This window comes from Hirundo rustica, chromosome 26, assembly GCF_015227805.2.
Source record: "Hirundo rustica isolate bHirRus1 chromosome 26, bHirRus1.pri.v3, whole genome shotgun sequence".
Classification (NCBI taxonomy): domain Eukaryota; kingdom Metazoa; phylum Chordata; class Aves; order Passeriformes; family Hirundinidae; genus Hirundo; species Hirundo rustica.
Genome location: NC_053475.1, coordinates 3,554,031 through 3,573,999, shown reverse-complemented (window position 1 = coordinate 3,573,999; position 19,969 = coordinate 3,554,031).

The following is a 19,969-nucleotide window of genomic DNA, read 5'->3' as shown; positions in this document are numbered from 1 at the left end:
AGTAACTGGGATTTGTGAAAAGAAGATGACTTTAGCCAAGTTTGCTCGATACTTTTGGTGTAGAATATGGTTCAGTCAAAGTTTTTGTCTCAGAAGGGCTGTGCTGAGCAGGCAGAGGTAGGTCCTGTATCTACCCAATTAATGAGATTAACATTGCTGATTTTAATTGGGGTGATTCACTGGCTGGAGATGAAACAGCAGCTTATTTATCTGCTGGATGCTGGCCAGACAATGCAGCACCTCAAGGATCCGGCCCTTAAATTTCACAACCTGCTGCAGTCAGTGCAGGAATCCTGTCCCTGCAGTGCTGTGGGAGTTTTGAGCCTGGAGGCCACGGCGAGGGTTTTACTGCCGTTATTTCAGGCAGAGTGCCCAAGAAGGAGCATTGATGGATATCCAGGGAATAAATCCGGGGGTAATGGTCCCCAGGAGTCCGGGGCCAGGGGAGCTGACAGCTCGGATCCCTGGGCAGCCAGGTGGAACTGCTGATTCCTGAGCTGCACTTCGGACACGCTGCCAGGGACAGCCAGGGATGATCGTTGGGCGTGGGAATAAAAATTGTTTACACAGAGCTCCTCACTCTGCTGAGAGGGACCATTAATCCTGTTTTGATAGGGCTCTGGGGTCCTGCCTTCCCAGGGTGTGCAGGTGTGAGCTCATGGAACCATGGAATGGTTTGGGCTGGAAGGGACCTTAAATCCCATCCAGTGCCACCCTGCCGTGGCAGGGACACCTCCCACTGTCCCAGGCTGCTCCAAGCCCTGTCCAGCCTGGCCTTGGGCACTGCCAGGGATCCAGGGGCAGCCACAGCTGCTCTGGGCACCCTGTGCCAGGGCCTCAACACCCTCACAGCCAACAATTCCTGCCCAATCTCCCATCCAGCCCTGCCCTCTGGCACTGGGAGCCATTCCCTGTGTCCTGTCCCTCCAGCCCTTGTCCCCAGTCCCTCTGCAGCTCTCCTGGAGCCCCTCCAGGCCCTGCCAGGGGCTCGGAGCTCTCCCTGGAGCCTTCTCCTCTCCAGCTGAGCACCCCCAGCTCTCCCAGCCTGGCCCCAGAGCAGAGGGGCTCCAGCCCTTGGAGCAGCTCTGTGCCTCCTCTGCCCTGGCTCCAGCAGCTCCACGTGCTGCTGCTGTTCCCCAGCTCTGCAGCTGGGGTCTCACCTGTGCAGGGCAGGATCCCCCGTTCCCTTGGTGCCCTCCCTGGCTGTGTCCCAGTGTCCTGCCCAGTGCCCTTCTCCAGCCACTGCTGCCCCTGGCTCAGGGCTCTCCAGCAGAGCCAGGAGAGGAAAGTTGCTGCTTGCCCTACCATTGAAATATCTGCGGGTTTTTCATCTTTGTGACCAGCTGAGAGATCTCTCCTGGTTTTATTTCTCTCCTCCAACTTTTTATACGTGATTTCTTTCACCGTTTCCTTCTCTTTCTTATTCTCCTTTCCCCTCCATATCTTAGTTTATCTCCACCCTCCTTTAGTTAAGGCAAAGATCAGGGTTTTTTTTAAGGAAAAACCCTCACACCTCTCCTCCCGGTGCTGCCTGGAGCAGGCCCCAATCTCCTGCTCCCTCCCAGGCACCATCACCTTTGCAGAGAATCGGGGTGGATCCTGAGCCATTCCCGAGGGAAGGATCCATCCTGCCCCGTGCTCAGCTCCAGCCCCAGCCCTGGAGCTGCTCTTGGCTCCAGAAGGAGTTTGCATTCAGCTCCATCAGCATTTCTGTGCCAGACAAACAATCAGGAGAAACCTTCTTTGGGGTGGGATGTTCCACCTTCTGAACACGATTGATGTTGTTAGGAAAAGCTTCCCGAGGAGCAGGATTCCCTGCTGCTCCTCAGCTCTCCCATCAGGGTGAGCTCTGCTCCATCTCCAGTAGCCCCTGCTGGTGCCCAGCACAGGAGGAGGACGCTGCTCTGGGCGGGGCTCTGGCAGTTCCCAAGGTCTTTTGAGCTGAAGTGTCCCTGAGTTTGTTTGTGGTCTTCAACAATTTTTGGTTGGCTCCTGTGGGAATGCAAGGAGCCAGAACAGGCAGCTGTCAAATCACAGAATCCTGCAATATCCTGAATTGGAAGGGATCATCAGGGATCATCGATCCAGCCCCTGTCCCTGCACAGACACCCCAACAATCCCACCCTGAGCACCCCTGAGAGCGCTGTCCAAACGCTCCTGCAGCTCTGGCAGCCTCGGGGCTGGGACCATTCCCTGGGGAGCCTGGGCAGTGCCCAGCACCCTCGGGGGGAAGAACCTTTCCCTGAGCTCCATCCCAAGGCCTGGCACAGCTCCAGCCCTTGCTGGGCTCCTGTCCCTGTCCCAGAGCAGAGCTCAGCCCCTGAAGACATTTCATCTCCCCAGAGAGGCTGCAACAAGCCCTGTGGCAGCTGAATGACCTGAGGGACCTCGTTGATCCCCAGCACTCTGTAAATAAATGTCCAGGTGCTGCCTCGAGGGAGCAGAGCTGCTGAGGCTGAGCAGGAGCTGCTCTGGGGCTGTTGGAGGTTCAGACCCTGCTCCATGTCACTGTGGCAGCAACGCCTTCTCTGCCCTGTTTCGGCTGACCCCACTCCTCCTGAGATTTGTAAAATCTCCCCAGAGCCATGGCAAAAGGACAGATCCCACTCCAGGTCGTGCATCTCCCAGCAGAGTCAACTCCCACGGGAATACAACCCATCCTTCGTGGACAGGAGCTCAGGAAGTGGGAGCAAAATATTGGTATTTTCTTTGAGGGCCAGAAGACAACGCGGTCTTAAATAATTCATGGGACCCTCCTGGCAGCACACGCCACACAGGAGAGAAGTCTGCTTAAAATTCTGGGCCTGCCTATGCAAGGGGAATAATGATTAGACTCATGTAAATGTTAAAAAAGGAGTGTCTTACCACTAATTAAACCTATTTATCTTGCTCAGCTCGAGCAGTTAACAGCCCAATAAAAGGTATCACCGTGTAACAGGGTGTTTATTTATCAGATGATTTTCCTGAATGTGAGGGCCTCTCCTTTACAAATCGTTTGATGAAAGAGCAGATGGCACATGAAGATAAAAAAAGCCTGACTGTTGCCCTGGATGTGAGCTCAGAGTGAGGCAGCTCCACTGAGCATCATCATTAATATTTAAGGGCAGAGCAAGGCTTCCTCAGGACATGGAGCTGCCTCTTGCACCAGGGGAATGTGAGAATCCCGGGCTGCTTTGGGTGGGAAGTGTCCTCAAAGTCCGTCCAGTGCCACCCTGCCATGGCAGGGACACCTCCCACTGTCCCAGGCTGCTCCAAGCCCTGTCCAGCCTGGCCTTGGACACTGCCAGGGATCCAGGGGCAGCCACAGCTGCTCTGGGCACCCTGTGCCAGGGCCTCAACACCCTCACAGCCAACAATTCCTGCCCAATCTCCCATCCAGCCCTGCCCTCTGGCACTGGGAGCCATTCCCTGTGTCCTGTCCCTCCAGCCCTTGTCCCCAGTCTCTCTGCAGCTCTCCTGGAGCCCCTTCAGGCCCTGCCAGGGGCTCGGAGCTCTCCCTGGAGCCTTCTCCTCTCCAGCTGAGCACCCCCAGCTCTCCCAGCCTGGCCCCAGAGCAGAGGGGCTCCAGCTCCTCGGACTGGCTCCAGCAGCTCCACGTCCTTCTCCTGCTCTTGGCCCTAGAGCTGGGGGCAGCAATGTGGATCCCAAGGCAGCAGAGCAGAGGGACAGAATCCCCTCCCTGGACTCTTCTTTGGACTCAGCCCAGCTCAGGGGGTGGTTCTGAGCTGCCAACGCCCAGCCAAGACACCTCAAGCTTCTTGTCCACCCTCGCCCCAAGTCCCGCTCCCCTGGTTTGTGATTTCCCTGCTGCCAGACCTTTTCTTCCTGGTTCTTGGTGCTGTAGCATCATCCCACAGTGATCTGGAGGCAGCACGAGGTGCTGCAGAGAATTTCTTTGCACTACCTGTCCGACCCTGCCCTTCCAAGGACGGGGCCCTGTCCCTGTGGGTCTCAGCTGGACAGGCAGCCCCACACCAGCTGGATCACCAAAGGTGGGAGATGCAGGAATCCCCTGTGTGTGGCAGGACACACAGCTGGGTCACCCCACAACAGCCCTGGGCGAGGCTGTCCCACACGTGGAGGTGTCCCAAGCTGTGGCACCTGGCGTGGAACTGCCTGGAGCACCTGCTGCAGCCCCCCAGGCTGCGAGGAGCGGCCCAGTGCCCGTGCCTGGCGCGCAGGACCTGTGGTACCTGGCGTGGAACTGCCTGGAGCACCTGCTGCAGCCCCCCAGGCTGTGAGGAGCGCCCAGTGCCCGTGCCTGGCGCGCAGGACCGCTGCCAGCAGCGCCTTTGCCTCCCCACGCCCTGCTCTCCAAGGCCCTGAGCCTTCTTGCAGCTCTCTCCAAGGACGTGGAACACAAACCATCTGACTCCCAGAGCCGGAGCAGAGGTGACCTCCTGCCTGGAAGTGCTGACTGAGGCAGGACCTGCCTGCGCTGTCACCTTTGTCACGCTGTGTCCCCACCCCGGGGAGGGCCAGGCCAGGGCCGAGTCAGCAGACGGAAAGGGGCTGCTCCGTCCCCTCCGTGCCAACACCTCCACTCAGCTGTTTCTTTTTCCCAAGGACACGAGTTTTGGAGAGATGATTCCAACTCGTGGATGTGGCCTGGAGGGCGCTGGCTGTTCGCTGCAGTGCTCCTGCTGACGTGGGCAGGGGAGGGGATCCAGGGGGAGCAGGAGGAGATGAAAGGCAGTGCTGAGGAGCAGGAAAGAGCTGCAGGGTCCCTGGGGAAGCAGTGAGTGAGAGGAGGAAGGAATGAGAGAGGAGGGAGCCATGGAGGGAGAGCTGGAGCTACAGAAAGAGCTGCAACTTCTGTGTCAGGGTATTCAGAACAGGCTTGACGTGGGAAAGGCTTTGGAAGGTTTGGTCTCTGAAACAAAGAGCGAAAGCCAGTCTGGAGGGATCCTGGAGGATCAGAAGGGGTGGGAACACAGGCAGTGGTTGATTTTTAGGAGCCAGGAGAGCTCCTGCTCATCAGCGGCCTGGGCCCGTGTGGCCACACTGAGCCCAGCCCTGACCAAGGCTGCCAGCAGAGCAGGGCAGAGGATAAATTGTGCTGTGGGTACGGATACAGATACAGATACAGATACAGATACAGATACAGATACAGATACAGATACAGATACAGCCCTTGCTGCCGGAGATGGGAACTGAGAGCTTTGGGGGTCCCCGTGCTGGGAGGACACACCAGGACCATCCCTTTGGGGGTACCCAGGACACCCTGGACCAGTTTGGGAAAACCTGGCTTGGTTTGTAAAGTTCCAGTGGCCTCTGCCCACATGGAAGCAAGTGGCTGTAAATGCAGGAACACACTCTGTTCAGAGAACATAGATTTATCTGCTTTTATTTATTCATTCAGGCTGTCGATGTCCAAACCTCAAGAATCACACTGGCTTCTTCCCATGGAGTTGTTAATCCCTGTGGAGTGCCTGGGAATGACAGGTCTTTTGAGGAGTGTGATACCTCAGGAGAATTTCAACAGGAATTTCATGCAAATGTGATTTCTTCTGCACAAGATGACAAAGTTCACCTTTCCTGTCCAGGCCTATTTTTTTTTTTTTTTTTTCCCCTGAAAGAAAAGCCTCCATTTACCTCAGGTGTATTTCGGGGGATGGGTTTTGTCATTTGTTGTGCTGTTAAACTCCACGCCGATCCATTGTCAAATTCTTGTCTCGAGATCACAACCGTGACAAACTGCAACAGCCTTCAAGGTTCTTGTCAAAATCCATCTGGACTCTTCACGCTGAATTTGTGCGTCCCAAAGACTGATTTTGTTCCTAGAAAGAAAAAAAAAAAACCAAAACCAAAAAAACCCCAAAACAAAACAATGAAAACTTCTTGGTTCTGCAGTGGAGAAACATGTCAGATTACATTGATTCTGTAAATAAGAGGTTTTAAAAATTTCAGCTGGATCTCTCCCTTCCAAGGCGGCAGAGCTCTCTGGAGAGGCAGGAGGGGATAATTCCTCACGTTTTCAAGGGATGTGTCAGATGTTCCCATGAACTTTGAGGCCTGATCCTCGTGCTGGTTCCATCCACTGTGGGATGCTGCAACCCCAAGGACAGGGAGGGGAAGGGTCTGGCAGGAGTGAAAGCACAGCCCTGGGGAGCAGGACCTGGGGTGAGCGTGGACAGGAACCTCCAGGGGTCACAGCTGTGCATTGGCAGCCCAGAAACCTCCCAGGTGCTGGGCAGAAAGGAGTCCAGGGAGAGGATTTGTCCCTCTGCTCTGCTGCCTTGGGATCCACACACATTGCTGCCCCCAGCTCTGGGGCCAAGAGCACGAGAAGGTCGTGGAGCTGCTGGAGCCAGGGCAGAGGAGGCACAGAGCTGCTGCAAGGGCTGGAGCCCCTCTGCTCTGGGGCCAGGCTGGGAGCGCTGGGGGTGCTCAGCTGGAGAGGAGAAGGCTCCAGGGAGAGCTGCGAGCCCCTGGCAGGGCCTGAAGGGGCTCCAGGAGAGCTGCAGAGGGACTGGGGACAAGGGCTGGAGGGACAGGACACAGGGAATGGCTCCCAGTGCCAGAGGGCAGGGCTGGATGGGAGATTGGGCAGGAATTGTTGGCTGTGAGGGTGTTGAGGCCCTGGCACAGGGTGCCCAGAGCAGCTGTGGCTGCCCCTGGATCCCTGGCAGTGCCCAAGGCCAGGCTGGACAGGGCTTGGAGCAGCCTGGGACAGTGAGAGGTGTCCCTGCCATGCAGGGATGAGCTTTGAGATCCCTTCCACCCCAAACCATTCCCTGATCCTCTGAAATTCCCTGAATGTTGCCTTTGATTCCAGCAGTTTCCATCCCGGGCAGGCTGTGTCTGGGCTCAGTTTGCAGCAGACGAAGGTGCAGTGGCAGTGACAGCGAGGCAGACACAGGGCTGTGTGTGGCACTAGTAACTCTGTAGTAACCCTGGAGGAACCTGCACCTGGAGGAACATCTCCCCTCACAGCTGAAGCTTCACATGACTTCCAGCCTCCACCAGCAGAGGTTTGGGTGGCCAAAGGGACAGTGTCCATCAGGATGGGAGGTGAGGAAGGTGGAGGAGGAACCTCTGAGGCTCCTCTCACACCCCCGAGGTTCCCATGGCTGTAAATCCCTGTGTTTCAGAGCGACTGATGGCACAAAGCTCATCCACAAGGCAAACACGGGGTGGATTTCCGAGCTGACACTCTGGGCTGTGCAAACTTCTCCCCACCACAAAAGGTTTCGACACTTTCAGTTCCTCCCGGGGCTGAAGTTCAGGTGGAGGTGCTGGAACTGGCACCTCTCCCTCTCTGTAGACACTTTCCCCGATGGAATAAACTCATTTTTTATACCTAGCCTGTCTTTTGTCTACTCCAAGATCAGGAAAGTGAGTGAAAGGAATCTGCTCTTGTAGGGTTGATGTTCAGCTCACAATGTCCACAGAGTTAAGGAATGGTTTGGGTGGGAGGGAATCTTTGAAAGATTTTTAGAGACCCATCCCCTGCCATGGCAGGGACACCTCCCACTGTCCCAGGCTGCTCCAAGCCCTGTCCAGCCTGGCCTTGGGCACTGCCAGGGATCCAGGGGAGCCACAGCTGCTCTGGGCACCCTGTGCCAGGGCCTGCCCACTCTCCTTGTAAAAAAATCTTCCTTTTGTCTCACTGACCTTCTTTTAGTTACATGAGCTTAGGAACTCATCCCTTGGGATAATGGAAACCCGCTTGGATCCCATAAAAGCAAAGGCATCTTCCCTCTTCAGCCGTTCAGCCTGCTCAGGAAACTCCCTGGTAAATAATACCCCACATCCCAACGAAGTCACAGGGAATCCTACTGGGACAAGGTCCTGAGCAGTTCAGCAGAAGGGAGGAATTGAACTGAACCTTTGATAATTGGTGTAAGAATTCCTGGCTGAGCCCTTGTCCTGTTTAGATCCATTACAGGAGGGTTGGAACCCTGGCTGGGTCTGCCTGGCTCAGCATAGACATAAAACTCATTAGCTCCACTGAGAGGAGCTTTCAGAAATGCACATAATTCAATTAGACCATCAAAAGATGATCTGATCATGTCAGCTCAATTATTCAGACTCAGGCAAGCTGAAATCTTTCGTGTCACCTAAACTGGGAGCTTTGTGCTGTGCCAGCCCTCCTGTACCAATGGCTCAGCTTGGGAGATTTATCCAGACCTTATTCCTGCTTCTTAATTCACCTTTTTGGATAAGGAAATTCCCTAAGTTTGCTATCAGAGAGACACAGACTTGTTAAGGTTGGAAACAACTTCCAAAATCAAGTCTAATCTTCAACCCAATCTAAGCCTTTTTTCCAGGGATGGGAATTCCACCGCTTCCCTGGGCAGCCTCTCCCACTGCCTGGCCACTCTTCCAGTGAATATTTTTAGGATATTAAAGAATATTAATCAGAAGGAACAAAGGCATCCGGGACACCACGAGGTAGGAACAGATGTGGTGTGGGCTGGAGCTCCTGCAGCTTGGGATTCTCCCAACATGGATCTGGGCACGGAAGCTCTGCCTGCCTCCCATGGAGCTGCCTTTTGGCAAAATCCCACTTTCTCCACTTCATTTCATGGTGGTGATGTCTCTGTGTTCCCTTTTCCTGCTGCTCCTGCTCATTTCAAGCTTCTCCATCCTCAGGGCAGTTCTGCTGTCCTTCCCCACAATCCCCACAAACCCAAATGCAGGATGACAGAGTTTCCCACCATTTGCTTGTCTGGCAATCCCAATGTTTCTAATCTGGTGCTAAAGGAAAGAGGGATATTTTATATTGCCATATTTTGTGAGCTTCTGTGAGATGTTTACAGCCCTGACTGAATTTTCTCTCAGTTTCCTGATGTAAACATCTTGTTTTTCCACATTCCTTTCTGATGATAGCCGACTGATGGTTTTCTAGCCTGGCCAGTGGGATGGAGAGGTGGTGGCCTTGTCCTCCAATCCCTGGTCATTCTTCATAACCTATAAAAGCGAGGTCTTCATAAACAATAAAGTCTTCTCCTTCTTCAGCCTTCATTTTGTGGAGTCAAATCTGTGATTATTTACTTGTGTCCATTAGTGACACAATTTTATGCCCCGGCAAAGCAGTCACCGCTCCCTCTCCTTTGATTGCACCACAAATAAAGCAGTAAATGTGACTCATCCTGGACTTTCAGTGAGATATTGAATGTAAGGCCAGTTGGGAAGTTAAAATTCAGGTGGAAGACCCTCAGTTGGTGATGACTGGACACAGGATGAAGGGATTCTGATAATTTATTGAAAAGGAGACAAAAACCTGCAGCAGTTTTATAGCATCTTCTGGACAAAGGAGCTGCTGAAATAATTTGTGTTTTGAAGAATTTTCCTGTGGTTCTTGTCCTGGCGTGATTGGCTTGGGCAGAAAAAAAAGGGGGAAAGGGACAAAAAGTTAAAAAAAGGATAGGGAGATATTGAAATATAAGGTATTCTGAGAGAGTTCAACTGGCAGCTGCTCTGAGCCAGGAAACCTGTGAAAGGAGAGGCAAAAGATGAATGTGGGTAATGGAAATGACATGTGACAATTATTGGATCATGGAATCTCCTGAGCTGGAAGAGATCCTCAGGGATCATCATTCCATTCCCTGTCCCTGCACAGACACCCCAACAATCCCACCCTGAGCACCCCTGAGAGCGCTGTCCAAACGCTCCTGCAGCTCTGGCAGCCTCGGGGCTGGGACCATTCCCTGGGGAGCCTGGGCAGTGCCCAGCACCCTCGGGGGGAAGAACCTTTCCCTGAGCTCCATCCCAGCCTCCCCTGAGCCGTTGCCAGTGGGGACACTGGGGTCACTGGGCTCCCAGGATCAGCACATCCTCTTCTCACCCCTCCTGCTCTGGGAGGGCACCTGAGACCTGGCCTGGAGCAAACCCCTCTGTCCCAGCCCTGCTGGGTCATTCCTGACTCCAGCCTTCGCCTGGTCTCCACCAATCCCACACTTTGAGGTGAAGGTTCTCACTGTTCCAACACCCAGCTCCCAGCGGTTCTTGATCTCCCCAAAATCCTCTTCCCCTGAGCGAGGTGTTGCCGCTTTCCCCTCCAACGCACCCTCCTGGGAACCAAACCAGTGAAACCAGTGGCTGAAGGGTGCAGGGCCCAGCCTTCCAACCCGAAACCACCCCAAAGATACAGAGAGTTCAGCCCTGACCAAACAGAGCTCTGAGAACCACTCATTGTTCTCGGGCACGGCCCGGGAATGAGGATCCCGGGAGGAGGGAGCATCCCAGGGCCAGCTGGTGGCACCTCTGTTTGTGCTGCTGTTTGCTCTCTTTGCCTCAGAGCCTTCCCAAAGCCTCTCACTCCGGCAAAGCAAACAAGTGACAAGTGCTGAAGGAATCCTGAAGAACTCAGGCCATGGCAACCACGAATGCTCCACGCAGGATGGGAATCCGCTCCATCCACAGCTCCTCGGGGGAATTTTTAGGTCCTTGTTTTATCCCAGCAACCTCTGGTGAGGAGATGGAGGCTCAGAGCTGCTCAGGTGGGAGCTGTGTGGTGCTGTCCCAGCCGTGTGATTGAAGATCTCCACAGTGAAAACTTCTCTCACTGGTTAGAAATGAGCCATGGAATTGTTGTAGAGTCATGGAATGGTTTGGGGTGGAAGGGACCTGAAGGATCATCTCATTCCAACATTCCCCTCATGCCCATGGACACCTTCCACTGTCCCAGGCTGCTCCCAGCCCTGTCCAGCCTGGCCTTGGGCACTGCCAGGGATCCAGGGGCAGCCACAGCTGCTCTGGGCACCCTGTGCCAGGGCCTCAACACCCTCACAGCCAACAATTCCTGCCCAATCTCCCATCCAGCCCTGCCCTCTGGCACTGGGAGCCATTCCCTGTGTCCTGTCCCTCCAGCCCTTGTCCCCAGTCCCTCTGCAGCTCTCCTGGAGCCCCTTCAGGCCCTGCCAGGGGCTCGGAGCTCTCCCTGGAGCCTTCTCCTCTCCAGCTGAGCACCCCCAGCTCTCCCAACCAGGTTTCAAGAGATAAAATCCCCAAATGTAGAATTTAGAGGCAAACTTTCATCATGAAAAGAGACGAGCAGCTCTAGAGCCCAGCAATTCTTGCAAGAGGCAGAATTCCTGCACAGATTTAGCGAGGAATGAATAGGAGATGGCAGAAAATTATGGCTTAGAGAAAACGATTTCAGTGTGAGAGAGTTTTGAATAGTCCCTGATATGAGAGGATTTGGAGGAACTTTGAAAGGACGGAAAAAAGGCTCAGCTGGGCAACAGGATGGCAGATGAGAGTCAGTGGAAGGAGGAGCTTGAAGTGTTCCTGTGTTTCATGCATTGTAAATCAACTCCAAGGCCTCAGTGTCACTGGAAAGAGCTCATTAAGAAGCATCTGCTCAGCAAAGCGTTCTGGCCAGAAGAGGAGGGTATTTAAATGTGGGTTTATGTAATGATGAAGATATTATAGAGCCATATATTCCATTAGTGGTGAGCCCCCCTCATCTGAAACAGGGTTTTCAGTCAGTTCTGTTGGGAAAATGTAAATCAAGTTCAAAGTGTGCAAGAAGGAATGCTAAAGACTTGGAGGATTTCCATATGAAAGGAGCCTTCTTATCCTATTGCAGCTTCAGATAAGACATTACTCATGGTGAAAACTGAATTTCTTTCATTAAGGAATGGGATGGGATGTTTCAAAAATGATCTTCCAAACTACTCTGCCACAAGAATGAAGAGATCTGCCATAAATTCAAATAACCCTTTTATGTCGAGCGCCATTAAAACTCAGATGAGGCACTTTTCATCAGCGAGCTCGTTAGTTCAGCTCAGTAATTCGTGCTCAGGAGCTTTGTTGGATTCCAGGAAGAGTTTCCTCCTCCTCCCACGGGCCCTTGCACTCAGATAATGCCAATTCTCACAAGTTCCTGCGGAATTTGCAGTCCTGGATTATTTCTAGAGTCAGAGCTCACACTCCTAATGCACCACTGAAACTGGGATTCACTCACCAAGACATTTCCTCCAGGAAACATCCAGAAATGCTCTGGAACACAAAAAACCCCAAACCACCCTCAGGGCTGCTGCCACCCCGCTGCCAGTTCAGCTCCACAGAGAACAGTCAAGGAGAGGAAAATTCAATTGACATTCGCAGCCTTATTTCGAGTAGTTCCAGGTAATTCCCAAACCTCCAGCTACTCCTTTCACAGCCTGGGAGAATGATCCATGACATTCCAACTGCAGGTACTCCTGGGCTCGAGGGAGGAGCCAGACACGTGTGGGAACCTTTAAAAGCCCCTTGTGGGAATTTCAGGGGATTCTGCAGGTTTTTTAGGTGCACCTTTGCTGCACTGCGTGTGAAATTCACCCCCAAGTCTAAATGCTGAGTTTTAGGATTGAGTTTAAGGCCGGATTTGGGGCAAATTAGTGAGATCTACCCTAAATGTGCCTTCATTTAAAGGACGGTCCAGCAGATACCTGTGGCACAAGGGGACCACGACAAAGCTGTGGCACCCACAGGGACATGAGTGAGGTCAGATGGCCTCAAGTTCTACCTGGAAATGTTCAGGATTCCCACCAGGAGGTGGTGGAAGTTAAACTTCCCTTCCAGAGCCACAGGCCTGGAGCTGAACCCAGGGAGAGCTCTGGAATTTGGGTGTTCCCAAAACCAGGCAGCAGGAAGAGGAAGGAAAAGTTCTGGGATTGCTCCAGAGCTCTGGAGGGATGGGAACCGTGGGGATTACACAAGGAAGTCTCAGCGTTGCAATTTGTCCCCATCAGCTCTCCAGGGAACCCTCTGGTTTGCAGATTTCCCCGTGTTGTTCCTGCACAGTCCTCAGGAATTACCATGAGAGGTTTTATTTCTCACAGAGAAATCCACACCCCCAGGATCACAGAGCTGCCCTGACAACACATTTCAAACTCAATTTTCCTCCCTGTCAATCTGCAGGCTCCAAAAGCCACTCTCTTTCCCAGAGAGTATTCCCAAGCCCTTCTGCTGAGGGAATTTTTTGGTTTTGCTGTTGTTTTAATTTTGTTTGGTATTTGTTTGTTTGTTTGTTTGTTTACAGGAATCCCACTCATTTTCAAGCCTCTGAAAATCTCCCTCAGCAATGCAACTTCAGTGTTCCTGTTTAAAACAAGGAAGATCATCAGGGAAAAGCTGACCTTGGGATGTCCTGAGGGCTCAAGGGGTTCCTCCTGTCCCTACACCTGGAATGTGGCTGTGGAGGAGAAACCTTGAGTCTTTTATAGAAACCTGGAATGGGTTGGGTTGGAAGAGACCTCAAAGCTCATCCAGTGTCACCCCCTGCCATGGCAGGGACACCTCCCACTGTCCCAGGCTGCTCCCAGCCCTGTCCAGCCTGGCCTTGGGCACTGCCAGGGATCCAGGGGCAGCCACAGCTGCTCTGGGCACCCTGTGCCAGGGCCTCAACACCCTCACAGCCAACAATTCCTGCCCAATCTCCCACCCAGCCCTGCCCTCTGGCACTGGGAGCCATTCCCTGTGTCCTGTCCCTCCAGCCCTTGTCCCCAGCCCCTCTGCAGCTCTCCTGGAGCCCCTTCAGGCCCTGCCAGGGGCTCGGAGCTCTCCCTGGAGCTTCTCCTCTCCAGCTGAGCACCCCCAGCTCTCCCAGCTTTGAGCCCCCAAGAAACTCTTCCTGTCTCTGATAAAACAAACTTTATTTCAACATTTAGAAACATTTACAGACATTTTACACTGCAGTGTTTTAAGCTGATCCAATTCCCATGTATTTATACATTCGGGGAAGGAGCCATTTTCTGTTGCTCATATAAAGGGGAATTAACACGGAGCAGAAAAACGCAAATTAAAAGTTTCCATCTGGGTACTGCTGGAAACCAGGCTTGCACAGGAGCCACTCCCTTTGCCTCCCCAAGGCTGTGGAGTGACGCCTTTAAGAGATGAAGTCATGAATTTAAATATTATCTGAGCTTAAAAAGCTCTGAAGTTGACTCTCAGTGAAACCGAGCTTCAGGCAGGGGAAGGGGATTCTGTAATCTCAGCTGAGGACACTGCTGGGGACTTCTGTAAGGACATTTGTCCCTTAAAAACCCAATATTGTCCTTAAAAGGCCAAAAGGTCCTTAAAAAGGCCACTCTGGTTTTTAATGCAGAAAGTTTTCAAGGTTTTAAAATTCTCTAACTGATCCTTTGTCCGTGATATTTTAGAGCTTTCAGAAATTGTTTTTCAGAATTGTTTTTCACCTGGTGCCACCCCATCAAAGTTTGGGGTTTGAAATGTTTGATGCATTAAAGCTACACCTGCGTGGGAACTGAAATGTCTCTTTTCTTTCCTCTAATTTCAAACTCTATTTTCATTCCAGTGTGGAATGAAATGTCATATTTAAAATTCAGCACGGAGTGTGGTGTTTAAAAAGTTTCTCAGAGTTACTCTGCTGTCATTTTGACAGCCCTCCTTGATGTCCTTATTGTACTTTATTACATCAGGCAATAATTTTCATCGCAAAAAATTATTTTGAAAGGAGAAGTGGAAATGCGAAGTTCCTGTCATGCGAAAATGGAACATTTCAGCCTTATTTGCATGTTTGACTTTGCATTCAGAATATAAAGGGCAGAACCCAACAGAATCCTGCTGAAAGCTTGGATTTCAATAAAACATTTTGTTTTGAATAAAGCACTGAATTTTGAATAAAGCATTGAATTTATCCTTGTTGAATAAAGCATTTTGTTTTTTTAAAGGGGAAAATGTAGAAAATCCTGGTCAGCTACACCAGGACTCTGGATCGAGCCGTCCCTGGCTGATCCCACTCGGCAATTCCCAAATCCTTCGCCTTGGCTTTGCTCTCAGGGAAGGTACAAACATTCCTCGGGGCCAGGTGGGAGATGTTCACCTCAAATATTCCATGTATTCAGCACAGAATCCCCAGAGAAGGTTTGACCACATCGGAGGAGCTCTGGGCTGGCTGGACCTGGGAATGGCTGGGAACAAAAATCTCTTCCCCTTGAGCAGTCCAAGATGTCCCGGGGAGGGGGTGGAGGATTCCAACCTGCTCACATCAGGCCTGGCTTGCTGGAAAAGAACCTAAAAAAGGGCCACTTTGATATGAAATATTTCCACTCCCAAGCCTTGCTGTGTAATTGGGGTGTGACACAGCTGGCTCTTGTAGCCACTGCTCGCTTTTGGAGAGCACCAGCCCGTGCTGCCCTGATTAAACAGGTGGAAAACAGAGGCGCATGCCGAGAAATCCTTGGTATCAGTGACATTTTCATCTCACTTCAGTTCATTAAATGCTCTCATTTTTGAGCTTCACAGCCTGCCTGCTCTGTGCTGGTTGAGCTCACCTGTTCTGCAGCACGGGGACAGAACCTCACCCAGCTCATTCCTGTCTAAACAAAGCGTCTGGAGCTTCCAGGCTCTAAACTGGCAGGGGGTTGTTAAATCCTAGAAGGGACTTAATACCCATAAATTTCTGCCTGCAGGAACCCCCAGAGGAATTCCCTGGCTGCTGCTGAAGGAGCAGGGGTCTGGAGAGGGGAGGGACAGCAGTCCTCTCCAGGTGAGGTGTCCCAGCACTGAGGGATCCTTCAGCAGGATCACGGCTCTTCCATGGGCAGCTCCCGGCAGGGAAAAGGGCTGCACATGGAAGAACTCTCTGGAAGACAGGGACAGGAGCCCAGCAAGGGCTGGAGCTGTGCCAGGCCTTGGGATGGAGCTCGGGGAAAGGTTCTTCCCCCCGAGGGTGCTGGGCACTGCCCAGGCTCCCCAGGGAATGGTCCCAGCCCCGAGGCTGCCAGAGCTGCAGGAGCGTTTGGACAGCGCTCTCAGGGGTGCTCAGGGTGGGATTGTTGGGGTGTCTGTGCAGGGACAGGGGCTGGATTTGATCCCTGTGGGTCCCTCCCACCTCAGGATATTCTGGGATGCTGAGAAAGGCATGGCCCAGGTGAAGAGGAAGGTCACCAACTCACCTGAGGTCTCCTCAGCCAGGGGAGGAGTAAGCAGCTCTGTGAGGCTGGGGGTGCCAGAGCTCCACAGGACATTCAGTGCCCTCCTGCCAGGTCTAACCTGCAGAAAAGATCTTTTTCTCTTTATAAAGTCAAAGAGCTGTTTGGACTGGAAGAGACCTCGAAGATCATCCCATTCCACCCCCTCCACGGGCAGGAACACCTTCCACTGTCCCAGGCTGCTCCAAGCCCCGTCCAACCTGGCCTTGGACACTGCCAGGGACAGGGCATCCTTTCTCTCTTCCTCAGCATCTGGAAAAACATGAACTTAACTTTCCCAGGCCTTTGTGGTGATTAATCCCTTGAAGGTGGCAAAAGAGATTTTAGAAAGAATGAATGCAATGAAACTTCGGGTCATTAATAATGATCTGGTTCCCCACAGCCCCTGGCTCCCGTGACTCACAGCCTCATGAGCCCTGGTGTTGTCCCTTCTCCAAGGATTTTTGCTGATATCTCTCATTCCTTACAAGGTTGGCCCCTGACTCCTCTCACACCACCATCGATCTGGCGTGGGCAGGGGCTCAGTGCTGTGCTGGGATCACTGAGTTTGTCCTTCCTCAAAGAGCTCAGCACAGGGTTGTGTCACACAGAGGCCAAAATTCTGCAGTTTGTGCTCTTCCCTGCTCAGCCAAGGAAGGAACTTGTGTTGAAGATAATTTATATTAACATTGCATCCCCTGCAGCATCATTTCAGCAAGAATTTCTGGGCTGGAGAGAGACAAATGGGCTGCAGGGATCAGGCTGCTCGGGGATGTCTGCAAGAAAATGCAGGAGCCTAAAAACCAGACCATAAACCCTGGGGGCAATGACACCGACACAGTTCTTTTCCCTCCCCTGCTCAGAGCCCCTCCATGAAATCTGCAGCTGTTCCTGCTGATGGAGAGGAAAAGGGAAGACAGATTTCCCTCTTCCTGTGGGACAGGCGAGAGCTGGGTGCAGGAATCCACTCTACCTTTAGTTTAAGCTGAGGCAGAGCCTTCCTGAGGTGTTATAAACACAACACCTGCAAATCCTCTGCCTGGGCCCGATAACGCACCCACAGTTTAGATAACCAGGCGCTGATCGATCCCTGGAGCTCCTTAAAGGAGGTTCCACCAAGGGAATCCCTTGGAAAAAAACACCCCTGCAACCTTCCAGAGCAGAGCCCCAGTCAGGAGGCGTTAATTAAAAAAAAGAAAAGCCTTTGTGAGGAATGCAATGCCAGAAATGCGGCTGTGCAGGATCCACAGGCATCCCCGAAGGTCTGACCTTCACTCAGCACCTCCCACCACACCCCAAGGCAGGAGTGTCCAGTAGAGCTTCATGCCTCAGGGGTTGCTCTTCCCTCTGCTCTTTCCTTCCCTTGCCGTTTGTCTTCCCAAACTTTCCCTTCCTTATTCCCCTCTTAACCTTTCATTGCTGAGGAGTGGAGATCACCGTGGCAGAGCAGGCCTTGAACGTCAACATTTGTAAAATACTGAGGGGTCTTGGGCTGGCTTTCACAGAATCGCTGAGGTTGGAAAAGACCTCCAGGATCACCAAATCCAACCTTTGACCAAATCCCCCTTTCCCTCTAAACCACATCCCCAGGTGCCACATCTGCTTGTTTCCTGAGCTCTTCCAGGGATGGTGACTCCATCAATTCCCTGGACAGCCTATTCCAATGCCTGACCACTCTTCCAGTGAAGACATTTTTCCCGATATTCAACCTGAAACCCCGCCTGGTACAGCTTGAGCCCCTTCCCAGTGCAATGCAGCAGGGAAAGAGGCGACACTTGGAAAACCAAGAGGCCGAGCTGGGTTTATGAGTCACAGATTTCAGTGAAACTCATGTTTTAGGTCAGGGTTTGGGTTCAAGACCTCCAGGACAACACAGTGCTCGCACATCCACGTCCAGGTTCATTGCCTGGGGCGAGGCTGGGCCTTTCTACAAAGAGGGTTGGAAATTCACCTGGAAAAATCTTAATTTCTGGAAAAATCTTTATTTCTGGAAAAATCTTAAAATCTTAATGCCGCAATTATTCACGTTTGCTCCCTGTGCAATAATTCTATATTTGTGGGGGAATTTTCACACTGCAGGGAGGTTTTAAACGAACTCCAGGCATTTGTGCCATTGTCTTTCAGAAAAGCCCTTTGGACTCGTAATCAGGTCTAGGATTTTGCTGTATTATTTCCAGGCTGAAGGGAGGGAAGGGCCCCACAATGCAGAGCCCCTGCTCGCCCTGACCCAGCTGGGCTGGGAACTCCCCAGGCATTGCTCTGCCACCCAAAATTCCTGGCTTTGGGAGGCAGCTCTTTGAGAGCACCTCAAAACCACCAGGGAAAAGTTACTTGGGCTACTGCAAAGTTTGCACCTCATTCCTTGTGAGGGGAAAAAGCCCACAAGGGGTGGCAACACATCCTTACTCCTTGCCTTCGAATCAAGTGACCTTTCCAAGAGAACACTGCAGTGGAAAGAGCTGGAGCTGTGTTTTCCATGGAGGTGTTTTCCATGGAGGTGTTCTCCATGGAGGTGTTCTCCATGGAGGCGTTTTTCATGGAGGTGTTTTCCATGGAGGTGTTTTTCCCAGTGAAGAGCCTGTGGAGACACGGTGCAGCCCTGGGGTTTTTTCAGAGATCAGTGGAGACTAAAACATCGATTCTGTACCCTAAATATCCAGGGCCCCCGTTCACTGAGTGTCTTGAGGAGCCTTGGGATGTGAGTGGCAGCTGAGGGAGCTGGAAAGGGGCTGAGCCTGGAGAAAAGGAGGCTCAGGGGGCTCTTGTGGCTCTGCACAACTCCTGACAGGAGGGGACAGCCGGGGGGGTCGGGCTCTGCTCCCAGGGAACAGGGACAGGAGGAGAGGGAACGGCCAGGGGAGGCTCAGGGTGGACAGCAGCAGGAATTTCCCCATGGAAAGGGAGCTCAGGGCTTGGAAGTGCCCAGGGAGGTTTGGAGTGCCCATCCCTGGAGGTGTCCAAGGACGCCAGGATGTGGCACTCGGTGCTCTGGGCTGGGGACGAGGCGGGGATGGGGCACAAGATGGACTCGATGACCTCGGAGGGCTCTTCCACCCTCAATGATTCCGGAATTCCGTGATTCTCTCATGTTTTCTGGTTCTAGGCCAATCCCACCCCAGCCTCGCCCTTCCAGTCCGAAGTTCGGGAACTCCTGGGATTGTTTTTGCTTTAGACATGCAAATCCGAGATCCCTTTGTGTTCTGGGGCAGGTGCTGCTGAACCAGAGACCTGAGACTTTTGTGTTCTCCCGGCAATAACACCATTCCTGCCCCTGGAATGGCCCCGGGAAAACGGGATCTCAGGAGCCATTTCTGGCTGCTGGTGCTGCTGCTTCCCATCAAGGTTCACACAGCAGGTAAAAAAATGAATTTATCTCAATAATTTTCTCTAATCTATTAATTCGTCAGACTGGCAATCAAATATTTTTCAGTATTATACAATCAAATTATTTTTTTCTTTTCGCAAAGCTTTCCTGCGTAATAATTTCTCCAGGTTTTTGTCCACGTTCATTTAAAAAAAAAAACGCAAAATAAATCAAGAATTTATTTTCTAGATATTTTCTACCTGCAAATAATCCCTCTTGAAGGCAACTCTGCACAGTCTCACTGTAGCTGCTTTTCTGACAGAGGAGCTTAAAATAATTCTAAAATTAGCATAGGAACAATTAATCCTCAAAATCCCACTGTCAGTAAGTGGCCAGAAAATAATAATTTACATATAAAGATGTGAGAAGAGCTTCAGGGTGTTATGATGGGCTGATCCATGTGTGAATAAATACTCCCCCAAAAATGAGCACTTCAAGGTTTTAATCAAGGAACAATTTACCTCTAAAACCTTTCAGCCTTGAGCAATATTCCCACCTGTAATTCCTTTTAAGTTGTTCTAGTAGTAAACTTGTGAAGGTTTGGTAATAATTGTCATGTTTGCAGAGATCCTGAGAGGGGAGGTTAAAGAAACACTTACATTTTGGTCAGATATTTTTGCCGAAAATTTGCATGGAAATATCAAGGAGCATCTTTTTTCCAATCACTGTTTGAAGTCAGTGTTGTAAATGGCAATTTCAAGGTCGCTATCAGAGTAGCAGATTATTAAAATCCTTA